Source organism: Amblyomma americanum, chromosome 7 (genome assembly GCF_052857255.1).
Source record: "Amblyomma americanum isolate KBUSLIRL-KWMA chromosome 7, ASM5285725v1, whole genome shotgun sequence".
In the NCBI taxonomy this organism is placed as follows: Eukaryota; Metazoa; Arthropoda; class Arachnida; order Ixodida; family Ixodidae; genus Amblyomma; species Amblyomma americanum.
Window position 1 is genome coordinate 23103472 of NC_135503.1, and position 15166 is coordinate 23118637.

Here is a 15166-nt window from a genome sequence, read left to right on the forward strand (position 1 = left end):
TTCGTTTTCATTTCGATGACTTGCGTGATGGCGGTGATTGCCTTTCATTGCATGGAAATCTTGGATCGCTGTCGAACATTTCAACGTTTTCTTTCCTATGACCACTCTGCAACGCTGAACGGGTGACAGCGGTGATTTCCTTTCATTCTGTGGACGTCTTGGATCGCTGTTGAACATTTCAACGTTTTCATTCTTCTTTTTCATGCAACACTGAACGGGTGATGGCAGTGACTTACTTTCATTGCGTGGATTTGTTGGGTTGATGTTGAACATTTCGTTTTCATTTCGATGACTTGCGTGATGGCGGTGATTGCCTTTCATTGCATGGAAATCTTGGATCGCTGTTGAACATTTCAACGTTTTCATTCTTATGATTTCTCTGCAACACTGAACGGGTGATGGCAGTGACTGCCTTTCATTGCATGGACATCTTGAGTTGCTGCTGAGCATTTCAGTGTTTACTTTCGTATGACTTCTCTGCAACACTGAACGGGTGACAGTGTGGATGTCTTGTGTTGCTGAACATTTTCAACGTTTTCATTCCAATGACTCGGGTGACGGTGGTGATTACCTTTCATTGCGTGGACTTCTTGCATCACTGTTGAACTTTTAAACGTTTTCATTGCTATGATTTCTATGCAACACTGAATGGTACACGGCGGTGACTGCCTTTCATTGCGTGGATGTCTCGGGTTGCTGTTGAACATTTCAGTTTTCGTTCCTATGACCTCTCTGCAACACTGAACGGGTTACGGTGGTGATTAACTTTCACTCTATGGACGTTTTGGATCGCTGTTAAACATTTCAATGTTTTCATTCTTATGATTCCTCTGCAATACTGAACGGGTGATGACGATGTCTTTCAGTTGCATGGACGTTTCTGGTTGCTGTTGAACATTCCAACGTTTTCATTCCTATGGCGTCTCTGCAACACCGATCGGGTTACGGTAGTGATTACCTTTCATTCTATGGATGTCTTGGATCGCTGTTGAACATTTCAACGTTTTCATTCTTATAATTTCTCTGCAACACTGAACAGTTGACGGTGGTGACTGCCTTTCATTGCGTGGACGTCTTAGATTGCTGTTGACGGCTGTGACTGTCTTTCATTGCGTGGATGTCCTGGGTTGCTGTTGAACATTTCAACGTTTTCGTTCCTATGACCACTCTGCAACACTGAACGGGTGACAGCAGTGATTTCCTTTCATTCTGTGGACGTCTTGGATCGCTGTTGAACATTTCAACGTTTTCATTCTTCTTTTTCTGCAACACTGAATGGGTGATGGCAGTGACTTACTTTCATTGCGTGGACTTGTTGTGTTGGTGTTGAACATTTCGTTTTCATTTCGATGACTTGCGTGACGGCGGTGATTGCCTTTCATTGCATGGAAATCTTGGATCGCTGTCGAACATTTCAATGTTTTCATTCTTATGATTCCTCTGCAATACTGAACGGGTGATGACGATGTCTTTCAATTGCATGGATGTTTCTGGTTGCTGTTGAACATTCCAACGTTTTCATTCCTATGACGTCTCTGCAACACTGATCGGGTTACGGTGGTGATTACCTTTCACTCTATGGACGTTTTGGATCGCTGTTAACTATTTCAACGTTTTCATTCTTATGATTTCTCTGCAACACTGAACGGGTGATGGCAGTGACTGCCTTTCATTGCATGGACATCTTGAGTTGCTGTTGAGCATTTCAGTGTTTACTTTCGCATGACTTCTCTGCAACACTGAACGGGTGACAGTGTGGATGTCTTGTGTTGCTGAACATTTTCAACGTTTTCATTCCTATGACTCGGGTGACGGCGGTGATTACCTTTCATTGCGCGGACTTCTTGCATCACTGTTGAACATTTAAACGTTTTCATTTCTATGATTTCTATGCAACACTAAATGGTACACGGCGGTGACTGCCTTTCATTGCGTGGATGTCTCGGGTTGCTGTTGAACATTTAAAGTTATTGTTCCTATGACCTCTCTGCAACACTGAACGGGTTACGGTGGTGATAACCGTTCACTCTATGGACGTTTTGGATCGCTGTTAAACATTTCAACGTTTTCATTCTTATGATTTCTCTGCAACACTGAACAGGTGACGGCGGTGACTGCCTTTCATAGCGTGGACATCTTGGATTGCTGTTGAGCATTTCAATGTTTGCATTCCTGAGACTTCTGTGCAACACTGAATGGGTGACAGTTTGGATGCCTTGTGTTGCTGCTGAACATTTTCAACGTTTTCATTCCTGTGACTCTGGTGACGGCAGTGATTGCCTTTCATTCCGTGGCAATCTTCGATCGCTGTTCAACATTTCAAAGTTTTCACTTCTATTACCTCTCTGCAACACTGAACGGGTGACGACGGTGACTGCATTTCAATGTGTGGACGTCTTGGGTTGGTGTTGAGCATTTCAATGTTTACATTTCTGACTTCTCTGCAACTCTGAATCGGTGACAGCGTGGATATCTAGTGTTGCTGTTGAACATTTTCAACGTTTTTATTCCTATGACTGGTGACGGCAGAGACTCATTGCGTGGACGTCCCTGGTTGCTGTCGAGCATTTCAATGTTTAGATTCCTAAGACTTCTCTGCAACACTGAACGGATGACAGTGGGATGTCTTGTGTTGCTGCTGAACATTTGCGACGTTATCATTCCTGTGGCTCTGGTCACGGCAGTGATTGCCTTTTATTACTTAGAAATCTTGAATCGGTGGTGAACATTTCAATGTTTTCATTCCTACGACCCGTGCAACACTGAACGGGTGACGACAGTGACTGCCTTTAATTGCGTGGATGTCTTGGGTTGCTGTTCAGCATTTCAACGTTTACATTCGTATGACTTCTCTGCAACACTGAATGGGTGACAGTGTGGATGTCTTGTGTTGCTGCTGAACAATTTCAATGTTTTCATTCCTATGGCTATGGTGACGGCCTTTCATTACGTGGAAATCTCTGATCGCTGTTGAACATTTCAATGTTTTCATTCCTATGACCTGTGCAACACTGAACGGGTGACGACGGTGACTGCCTTTCATTGCGTGGACGTCTTGCGCTGCTGTTCAGCATTTCAATGCTTACATTCCTATGAGTTCTCTGCAACAATGAATGGGTGACAGCGTGGATGTCATGTTACTGTTGACATTTTCAACGTTTTCATTCCTATGACTCGGGTAATGGCGGTGATTGCCTTTCATTGCACGGACGTCTTGCATCATTGTTGAACATATAAATGTTTTCATTCCTATGACCTCTCTGTAACAATGAACGGGTTACAGTGGTGATTGCCTCTCATTCTATGGACGTCTTGGATCGCTGTTGAACATTTCAACGTTTTCATTATGATTTCTCTGCAACACTGAACAGGTGACGGCAGTGACTGCCTTTCATTGCGTGGATGTCTTGGGTTGGTGTTGAGCATTTCAATGTTTCCATTCCTTTGACATCTCTGCAACACTGAATGGGTGACAGCGTGGATGCCTTGTGTTGCTGTTGAACATTTTCATCATTTTCAATCCTATGACTCGGGTGACAGCGGTGATTGCCTTTCATTGCGTGGATGTCTTGGTTTGCTGTTGATTATTTCAACGTTTTCATTCATATGACCTCTCTGCAACACGGATGACAGCGGAGATTGCCTTTCATTGCGTGGACGTCTCCAATTATTGTTGTGCATTTCAATGTTTTCATTCCTATGACTTCTCTGCAGCACTGGACGGGTGACAGTGTGGATTTCTTGCGTTACTGCTGAACATTTTCAACGTTTTCATTCCTATCACTCGGGTGACGGCGGTGATTGCCTTTCATTGCGTGGAAATCACTTCTATGACCTCCCTGCAACTCTGAACGGGTGACAGTGGTGACTGCCTTTAATTGTGCAGACGTCCCTGGTTGCTGTCGAGCATTTCATCGTTTACATTCCTATGACTTCTCTGCAACACTGAATGGATGACAGTGTGGATGTCTTGCATTGCTGCTGAACATTTTCAACGTTTTCATTCCTCTGACTCGGGTGACGGCGTTGATTGCCTTTCATTACGTGGACGTCTTGGATCACTGTTGATCATTTCAACATTTTCATTCCTATGACCTGTGCAACACTGAACGGGTGACGACGGTGACTGCCTTTCATTGTGTGGACGTCTTGGGTTGCTGTTGAACATTTCAACGTTTTCATTCCTACGACTCTGGTAATGGCAGTGATTGCCTTTCATTATGTGGAAATCTTGGATCGGTGTTGAACATTTCAACGTTTTCATTCCTATGACCTTCACAACACTGAACGGGTGACGACAGTGACTGCCTTTCATTGCGTCGATGTCTTGGGTTGCTGTTCAGCATTTCAATGTTTACATTCGTATGACTTCTCTGCAACACTGAACGGGTGACAGTGTGGATGTCTTGTGTTGCTGCTGAACATTTTCAACGTTTTCATTCCAATGACTCGGGTGACGGCGGTGATTGCCTTTCATTGCGTTGATGTCTCGGTCTGCTGTTGATTATTTCAACGTTTTCATTCCTATGACCTCTCTGCAATACGGATGACAGCGGTGATTGCCTTTCATTGCGTGGACATCTTCGCTTGTTGTTGTGTATTTCAATGTTTTCATTCCTATGACTTCTCTGCAGCACTGGACAGGTGACAGCGTGGACGTCTTGTGTCGCTGTTGAACATTTGAACGTTGTCATTCCCATGTATTGGGTGACAGCGGCGATTACCTTTTGTTGCGTGGAAATCATTTCTATGACCTCCCTGCAACTCTGAACGGGTGACAGTGGTGACTGCCTTTCATTGTGCAGATGTCCCTGGTTGCTGTCGAGCATTTCAACGTTTACATTCCTATGACTTCTCTGCAACACTGAATGGATGACAGTGTGGATGTCTTGCATTGCTGCTGAACATTTTCAACGTTTTCATTCCTCCGACTCGGGTGACGGCGTTGATTGCTTTTCATTACGTGGACGTCTTGGATCACTGTTGAACATTTCAACATTTTCATTCCTATGACCTGTGCAACACTGAACGGGTGACGACGGTGACTGCCTTTCATTGTGTGGACGTCTTGGGTTGCTGTTGAACATTTAAACGTTTTCATTCCTATGACTCTGGTAATGGCAGTGATTGCCTTTCATTATGTGGAAATCTTGGATCGGTGTTAAACATTTCAACGTTTTCATTCCTATGACCTATACAACACTGAACGGGTGACGACAGTGACTGCCTTTCATTGTGTGGACGTCTTGGGTTGCTGTTGAACATTTAAACGTTTTCATTCCTACGACTCTGGTAATGGCAGTGATTGCCTTTCATTATGTGGAAATCTTGGATCGGTGTTAAACATTTCAACGTTTTCATTCCTATGACCTATACAACACTGAACGGGTGACGACAGTGACTGCCTTTCATTGCGTCGACGTCTTGGGTTGCTGTTCAGCATTTCAATGTTTACATTCGTATGACTTCTCTGCAACACTGAACGGGTGACAGTGTGGATGTCTTGTGTTGCTGCTGAACATTTTCAACGTTTTCGTTCCAATGACTCGGGTGACGGCGCTGATTGCCTTTCATTGCGTTGATGTCTCGGTCTGCTGTTGATTTTTTCAACGTTTTCATTCCTATGACCTCTCCGCAATACGGATGACAGCGGTGATTGCCTTTCATTGCGTGGACATCTCCGCTTGTTGTTGTGTATTTCAATGTTTTCATTCCTATGACTTCTCTGCAACACTGGACAGGTGACAGCGTGAACGTCTTGTGTCGCTGTTGAATATTTGAACGTTGTCATTCCCATGACTTGGGTGACAGCGGTGATTACCTTTCATAGTGTGGAAATCATTCCTATGACCTCCCTGCAACTCTGAACGGGTGACAGTGGTGACTGCCTTTCATGCGGACATCCCTGGTTGCTGTAGAGCATTTCAATGTTTACATTCCTATGACTTCTCTGCAACACTGAATGGATGACATTGTGGATGTCTTGGGTTGCTGCTGAACATTTTCAACGTGTTCATTCCTATGACTCGGGTGTTGGCGGTGATTGCCTTTCAATACGTGGAAATCTGGGATCACTGTTGAACATTTCAACATTTTCATTCCTAAGACCTGTGCAACACTGAATGGGTGACGACGGTGACTGCCTTTCATTGTGTGGACGTCTTGGGTTGCTGTTGTACATTTCAACGTTTTCATTCCTATGACCTCTCTGCAACACTGAACGGGTTACGGTGGTGATTGCCTCTCATTCTATGGACGTCTTGGATCGATGTGGAACATTTCAGCATTTTCATTCTTATGATTTCTCTGCAACACTGAACAGGTGATGGCCTTTCTTTGCATGGACGTCTGAGGTTGCTGTTGAGCATTTCAATGTTTCCATTCTTGTGACTTCTCTGTAACACTGAACAGGTGACAGTGTGGATGGCTGGTGTTGCTGCAGAACATTTTCAACGTTTTCATTCCTATGACTCCGGTGATGGCAGTGATTGCCTTTCATTGCGTGTGCGTCTTGGTTTGTTGTTGTGCATTACAACGTTTTCTTTCTTATGACTTCTCTGCAAAACTGGACGGGTGACAGTGGCGACGTCTTGTGTCCCTGTTGAGCAGTTGAACGTTGTCATTCCTATCACTTGGGTGACAGTGGTGATTATCTTTCATTGCGTGGAAATCTTGGATCGCTGTTGAACATTTCAACGTTTTCATTTCTATGACCTCTCTGGAACACTGAACGGGTGACGGTGGTGACTGCCTTTCATCGTGTGGACGTTTTGGGTTGGTGTTGAGCATTTCAATGTTCACATTCCTATGACTTCTCTGCAACACTGAACGGGTGACTGCAGTGATCGCCTTTCATTGCATGAACATCTTCGGTTGCTGCGAACCATTCTGAGAACACTTTCAATTGGTGTTTTGTAGATTCATGCACCAGGCTTATTCTTATGACCGTTTTGAGCATTAGGAACATGCTTGTGCCCATTGGCCACTGTTGTGTTCACTGTTTTTTTGCAATGTGATACAATGCAGCCATTCCAATGCACAGGCTTGGCATCTCTATCTGTCCTGATGTCAGACTTCTTCGGGAACACATTCACGGCAGCACTGCTGCAAACTTGGAATATAACTTTTTTCCCTTGACATGCAAGGTTGTGAACGAGTTTGCTTTGTTTGACATCTTGGACAGCTTTGCAAAATAGTTGCACTCACACAGTGTTTTATTCCAGGGAAAGCAGGTGTTTTTCACACGGTCATGATTGCCTTTGCTGTGGCTGCGTTTCTGCATTGATTACTTTATGGTCCTGTGCTTTGCCTTCTTGGCACCACTGAATAGGTGACACCGGTGATTGCTTTTGATTTGCCACTTTGTAGAATCATGCACCAGGCATATGGTCAAGACTTGAGCCAGCATCAACATGCCTAAGTCTATTGGCCATTGTTGCAACAACTCTTGTGTTGTCAAGTGGGAAAACAATGGAGCCCTTCCACGTGCGCAGGGCCGTCGTTGTCTGCATCGGGAGCACAATCATGGCGGCACTGCAGTCAACTTGAAATTTTTTTTCTTCCACTGATATGCAAGGTTGCGCACGACTTTGCTTTGTCGTCTTGCACCGCCAGTGTATCATGTGTTGCCTTCTTGCTGAACACTTGCGACGCTTTCGCTGCCTTAGCACATCGTTGCAAAATAGTTGAGATTCTTGTTCTTATTGCATGTTTGTTTCGTGGAAGGACGAGCGTTTCTTGCACGCTCATGTTTACATCTGTAGTACCTACAGCTCTGCACTGCTTGCTTCATGGTCTTGTGCTTTACCTTCACTGTGTCAGTGAACGGGTGTCAGCGGCGATTATCTTTCATTGTGTAAACATCTTTGGCCGCGTTTGAATATTCTGTGAACACTTTGATTTGCCTCTTTGTAGATTCATGCACCAGGCCTACTCTCATGCCTTGCTCTAGCATCAGCAGCATGCCTGAATCCATTGACCATTGTTGCAAAGTGGCACAACGATGGAGTCCTTCCACATGCATGCGGTCGTCGTCATCTGCTGGATACGTCCGCGCATCTAAAATTTCTCAGGAAAAACATTCACGGCAGCATTGCTGTCAACTGCATATGTCACTTTTCTTCCGTTGACATGACAAAATTGTGAACGAGTCTCCTTTGCTCGACGCTTGGGTCGCGGCATAGGTGCTTTTGTGGACTGTTGCAAAATATTTGCACTTCTTGCACTCCTTTATTGCTTCATTCCAGGCAATACAGCCATGTGTTGTACGCTCACGATTGCCTCCACAGTGCCTACAGCTTTGTACTGCTTAGTTCATGGTCGTGTGCTTTGCTTCCTCTGCATCATTGAACGGGTGATTGCGGCGATCGCCTTTCAGCGTGTGAAAAACATTTTCAACGTTTTCGTCTGCTGCTTTGCCGATTCGTGCACTAGGCATACTCCCGACCTTTCGAGCATGAACAACATGCTTGTGTACATTGGCAAGTGTTGCGTTCTCTTGCCTTACCAAGCGGGACAAGAAGGAAATAAGCCATTGCACATTCATGGGTTCGTCACCTGCTCACTCTCCCTGACGTGACAAGATTCTTCTGAAACACATTCACGCAGCACCACTGTCAACTTGGAATTTCACTTTGCTTCCGTCGATATGCAAGGTTGGGAAGAAATTTGCTTTGTCCTCTTGCTCCAGAAGTCATGGTTGACCTTTGCAATGGTTTCGCTGATTTTGCACTGTTGCAAAATAGTTCAGATTCTTTCTCTCGTGTTGTGTTTGTTTCGTGCCGCCACAGGCGTTTCTTGCATTCTCATCATTGCATCAGCAGTACCTACAGCTCTGCACTTTGCCTTCTCTCTCAGTGAATGGGTGACAGCAGCGATTATCTTTCAAGGAGTGAACATCTTGGGCTGCTGTTGAACATTCCTTCAACTTTAATTTCCTATTTTGTAAAGTCATGCACAAGGTATACTCTCACATTTTGAAGAATCAACGACATGCTTGTGTCCATTGGCCACTGTTGCACTCACTCTTGCCTTGCTTGACAATGGAGCCATCCCACATGCACAGGATTGTCGTCGGCTGCTGGATCTATCCTCTCGTTGCAGATATCTTCAGAATCGCATTCACGGTAGCACCACTGTCAACAGGAAATTTTTTTTATTGCCTTGACATGCTATGTCTCGCACAAGCTTCATGAGTGTTGTCTTCATGCTCGACACTTGCGACGATTTTGCTGCGTTCGCACAATTTTGAAAGGTAGTTCCGCTTCTGGCACTTGAGTGTTTCACTCCAGGCAGTACCGGCGTTCCCTGCATGCTTATGATTGCCTCCGCAGTACCTACAGCTCTACACTGCTTGCTTTACTTTCTCTGCATAAGTGAAAGGGTGCCGGTTGCCTTTGAGGACTGTTGAGCATTTGAATGCTTTCAGATTGAAGTGCCAGGCACATTCTCTCTTTTTTTTAGTGTGTTCTTAAAGCTTCAGAATGCTGGCACTCGCTCCTTTTTTGTTACGTTCTGGCCTCGGATCATGTTTTCCTTCTTGGTGCCAGTGTTACAGTCTCTAATTTTCAGCTTGTGATCAGTCAAGAGTGCATAGAACCTTTTGTCTTGGTGTTGTATTTTGGTGCGAGAAATGTAGGGGAGAGCACAACTCGTCATCCTTCAGTACGTCAGACAGCTTCAACACGTGGCCGTAGTCAAATTCATAATGTGGATTTGCAATCGCTGGCTCTCTGAAGTTGAATGTCTCATAGATATCTATAAGGTTTGGTTTCTGGACCATTAGAAGAGAAACTTGCATCTCCGAAGATGAGCCAGCAGCATCCTTGGCCTCCATGCTTGTGTGACGGTGCTGCAATGTTTGGCAGCGTTGCTGTCATTTTCAAACTTCGGTGGCGACGATATCCTTTTCATGTCTTCTCCATTGGACATTTTTTAGTTGAGGTAGGCATTGGCTTTGACAGCTGACTCCAACAGCTGGGCTACACGAACTGACTCTCGTGCTACCTGCACAAGCACCATGCCTGAAGAAAGTGCCTGAGCCCGGCTTGGACTAGCGGAAAACAGAGAAACTGTGGCGCCTGGAGGACCATATCCGGTCAACTGCACTCCCAGTACCAGCGTTATGAAGCCCGAAGGCATCTGTGCCCTCCACCTACCACATCGATCTTCCACGCATCGCATCGTGAGGTGGACACTGAAGAATATATTCTTTTGCTTTTCCACCGCAGTCGCCTTCTTCTAAAAGATCTAAACTGTGCCAATAAACATATATCTATTCTCCCCGGCTTCGAGTTTTCCTGTCGCCACTTCTGTGCTCACTGGTATTAGCCAGTTTGAGCCCGATGTGGCTGACAAAATTGAATTAGTAAAATGCTTCCGATTGAGTGATATAAGCAACCATCAGAGTAAACTACACCCTACAAAAGGTTCCTAAAGCGTCTAAGAGGCGGTCGCTAGTGATCATGATCTAGCAGAATTCTCAGGTCACATCTAGTGGCCTTATAAAATTCACAAATATGCTAGCACAGTGCTGCTTTCTGGCACTGCTACTCCCCCAGGTTTACCTACCGACTAGCCAACACATGTTAGAGAACCGTTGCTCTCTCACGCGACCATCGTGTAGCTTAAAACCTGTGTAAATATTGCCAACCAAAACCCTTGGGAAGCCGAACGCGATAGCGTTGGAAGTCGCTTAGCCCTCCTTCGCAACACTACAGGCACCATTATATGGTACGCACGCATTCGCATGTCTTTCTTTTAAGAACCAGGCTTGTACTCCCACAGGCATGTCATGCACCCTGTCACGACTCAATGCACCATGCACAGAGCAGTGGAAACTTTCCACACGCTCAGACTACTTCACAGCTGGCAGCCTACCATTTCCTCGACTCTGCCTATTGGTTGACTGCGGTGCGACATCAAGATTTCCTCTGCCGTCGACCAATCCTGAATACGTGTGACAGCGCACATGGCTTTTCCTCCAACCTTCAGCTTTTCACTTTGCGTCAAAAGTGCAAAACATCAATGGATAAAGTCCATGGTAGGGAAAGGGCATGTAGATGGGTTTCTTGACAACACAAAGTGAACAAGAGAAAAGGGAGCCTCAAGGTGCTTACGCATTTTGATTACTTGCCTCCGTCTGAGAAAAGCATTCATAATTCATCATCCTGACTATATATGCCCACTGCAGGACAAAGGCATCTCATATCTTTGCAATTAATTAGTTTCAAGAAGGTTTTCATTCTGATTAGAAAGACTCGGTGAGCGGCAAGGGGTTGTGATGTAGGAAGAGTTTTAGTACGGGAAGTATGAACTTGAAAATCTTGCGCAAACAGTTTGGCTGCTAAAGAGGATTAACCAGTTCACCTGCAGTACTGTGATAAGTATGCCAGCTCAGCAGAAACTTGCTAAAGGCCCAGATGCTTTTGTCATCTGCTTTTATATGGAAGTTGTCCAACATAACTTGAGCCAAGGTTTGAAAAATCAAAGGAAATTTGGACGCTAATTGGCACTAGCGTAAAGTTGCTCCATCCTCTGCCCAAAAACATGCATCCACACTACGATACGTACAGAAGAAAGGCTAGGGCAGAAAAACTTCACGAAAGATTTTCAGTTCAGAAAGACACGGTGCATGTGGACGTGGCAGAACATGCGGACAGAGACGCCTTTTCCCTGGCAGTTGTCAATCATCGAGGTCCTACCCTCGCATCGGCGACAATCGATAAAACAATTTCTGGAGGCCGAAGAAGCTGCCATAGCTTTAGCCATTACCTCCACCACTGCCAAATACATCATCAGCGACTCTAAAACTGTAATTCGAAATTTTACCAAAGGAACGGCCCACACCGCAGCCATCAAAATATTACAAAAAATATCTAATACCCGCCAGATCACATTGATCTAGGTCCCTGCCCATTCGGGCCATCCTGGAAACGAGGCAGCGCACCAATTTGCCCGAGGATTCGTAGTTAACCGGGAGGTGCACTACCCCGAGCTCAGGTCAGCCAAGGAACGAATGACGACCTACAAAGAAATTACTACCCACTTCAAGAAACAAAGACAAATCTTCCCAGAACCACATAGGTCTCTGAGTAAAAGACAAGTCAGCTGGTGGCAGCTCCAGACACTTTCTTTAATCCATACATGTACTCTATATGGTTCCCAGAGCACCACACATCCTATACTCATGTAATCAAGACAAGCCGTCGAATAGACTGCAGCTCTCTACCCAATCACAGTGGGAGGTCGCGCTGCTCAGCTCGGACCCAGAGGTTCAACTCCAAGTCACGGAGAGGGCCGAAGAGGTCGCCGAACGACATCGTTGGTCGGCCACCTGGCGTCCAGCCTAGAAGAGGAGCCCACCGCGGGGAGAGGAACGTCACCCCAACCCGCGCCTAAGACCTCTTCTTTAATAAAGTTTACCTCCTCATCCTCCTCATTTAGTTTGTGGTGCGAGATGCGACCAGACTTATTTCGATTGATCGTGGCCACGAACAAAATGTTTCCATATTTTTCATGGTTGTTGTAGTTACCTTTGCTTCTTTATCTCGAATGTTCCTTCCCAGCTTTACATTTAGCATGGTCGAGAGCGCCGCAGGCATTCTGTTCGACCGACAACCGCAGAGCACGCTTGTTGCTTAATTTTGCCGCCGCTGAGTCATTTTGTCCAATGTGGACGCACTGGTAGAGCACTGCACGAGCCTAATTTTCCGGCCCGAGCCCATCCCGGGCCCATGGCTCCACGCCCTGGCCCGACCCCGGGCCCACGCTGGCATAGACCAGACTCGACCCGGGCCCGCTCTTCTACGAACGGGCCCAGCCCGGGCTCACCAAAGTCTGCGCAGATGCCTTAAAGATGTATACTGCTTAGCTAGTACATATAAATTACGCCAGAATGAGAGAAGAACATTACAAAATATTCTTCTTATGAGAGGAGTGCACAGCATAAATTAAAGGACCCACAGAAGCAAAGATTTGATTAAAAGAAATTTGACAGGGCATATTATTAAAAGTTATTGCGCGCAATGTACGTTAAGCAACTAGGGGCTACAGGCATTTTAAATATGGCTCCTTTTTAGTAAATAGCTCTTGGGGAAGTTCTTTGCTTAATCAAACAAAAAGACTGCCCCCAGAAATTATGCCACATAAAAATGAGTGCGCAAGGGCAGGAAAAGCAAATATCTACATGTTCTTGTGTAAGAACTGTGAGTGACGCTTATTAAATTCGGTCTACAAATGACCTTTCTCTCATTCGATGTCAAGAAAAAGCACTAGTAGTGGTTTATTCATAAACGCCTGGAAAGATTTTAGTGCCGGGTCGAGCCACAGCCCGCCTTAGGCCCTCGACTTCAAGCCCGAGCTCGGTCCAGGCCCTCAACGTAAATATCGGGCCCGGCAAGGAACCAGCAAAACAGCAATTTTCCGGTTAGCGCCTGCCCGAGCCCGTGCAGTGCCCTAGGGCCCAGGTCACCCCAATAGTTTTCTTTCAGAAGAACCCTTGGCTGTCTTTCTCCCTGCCTCGACTGCAATCACCACTACGGGACAAAAACGTAGGAGGACTCCTACGCTGCGCTTATAAGTTGACGCGATTGCGTACACCATTTGGTGCCTTATCTGATGGTGATGAGACTCTTCAGGTTCTTTGACTCGTCACCTGTTTTCCATTCTGCGCAGTTTGATACCTCTGAAATTTAATAACTGGTTTTTGGGGAAAGGAAATGGCGCAGTATCTGTCTCCTATATCGTTGGATACATGAACCGCGCCCCGTAAGGGAAGGGATAAAGTAGGGAGTGAAAGAAGAAAGGAAGAAGAGGTGCCGTAGTGGAGGGCTCCGGAATAATTTCGACCACCTGGGGATCTTTAACGTGCACTGACATCGCACAGCACACGGGCGCCTTAAGGCGGAACCGCATGGCGCGATTTCAGGCGCGATTGACGCGCGGATGGTGGGACGCGCGCGTCATTTTGACGCGTGCCCAGTATGATCCGTCACGAAATCGCGCCGCCGCGTGCTCCTACACGGAGGAGAAAAAAACGCCTCGCGCGGCGCGTCCGGGGCGCGTCTGCCAATCAGATTTCAAGTAAGTCACGTGGTATTTGGTCACGTGGCATTTTTGGTTTTGCCACTAGATGGCCCTACTCTCTACGCATCTCGACGGAACCTCTTCGGCGCATTTTTTTTTCGCTCTGCAGAACCGGCGCGCACGTGAAAAACACGTGCTACTGTTTCGTGCGCGCATCGTGTTCATCGAAAATGGAGAAAGCAGTGTTCAACAAGGCCCTTATCACGGAAGTGGAGAGGCGTCGCGTCCTGTGGGATATACGCGACCGCCTCTTCTGCTCTGTAGTAAGCGCCCGACACTTCATTTTCTATGTCGAGTTGTAAACAAGCAGCGGCCTCTTGGCATGCAGAAAGTACATAGTCGCAGTTTCGCACACACTCTTCCTGCTTGAAATTAAGCTAGATAAATATACTTCGGAAAAAAAATGTCGTTGTGTAATTACACTTAGATTATTTCTATTGCAGTGTTGTGTAAGTTTAAGGGCATATTACATATGCGGTAGCAGGGACAATTCATGTCGTTGGGAGTTACGTTGTCTGGCAACCCGGAAAACGCGCCGCGAAGGCGCCGCTTCCCTTTTTTCGTGCGGGTGCTCGCGCGTTGACGGCAACGCGGGCGTCCACCGCGCGTCGCGTTTTTCGCTCGCGGAAAACGCGCCATGCGGTTCCGCCGTTAGCGTTTTTCCTCCATAAAAACGCAGCCACCGCGGTCGGGTTCGAACCCGGGAACTCCGGATCAGTAGTCGAGCGCCCTAACCACTGAGCCACCGAGGCGGGTACCTTTGAAATTGAAAATTGGTTTTTGGGAAAAGGAAATGGCGCAGTATCTGTCTCACATGTAGGCTGACACCTGAGCCGCGCCGTAAGGGAAGAAATAAAGGAGGGACTGAGAGAACGACTGAAGATAGAGGTGTCGTAGTGGAGGGCTCAGAATAATTTCGACCACCTGGGGGTCTTTAATGTGCACTGACATCGCACAGCACTCGGGCGCCTTAGCACTTCGCCTCCATCGAAACGCGGCCTCCGTAGTCAGGTTCGAACCCTTGTACTCCGGCTCAGTAGACCATGCAGCGTACAAAAAATGCTTATCAGCCTACAAAAAA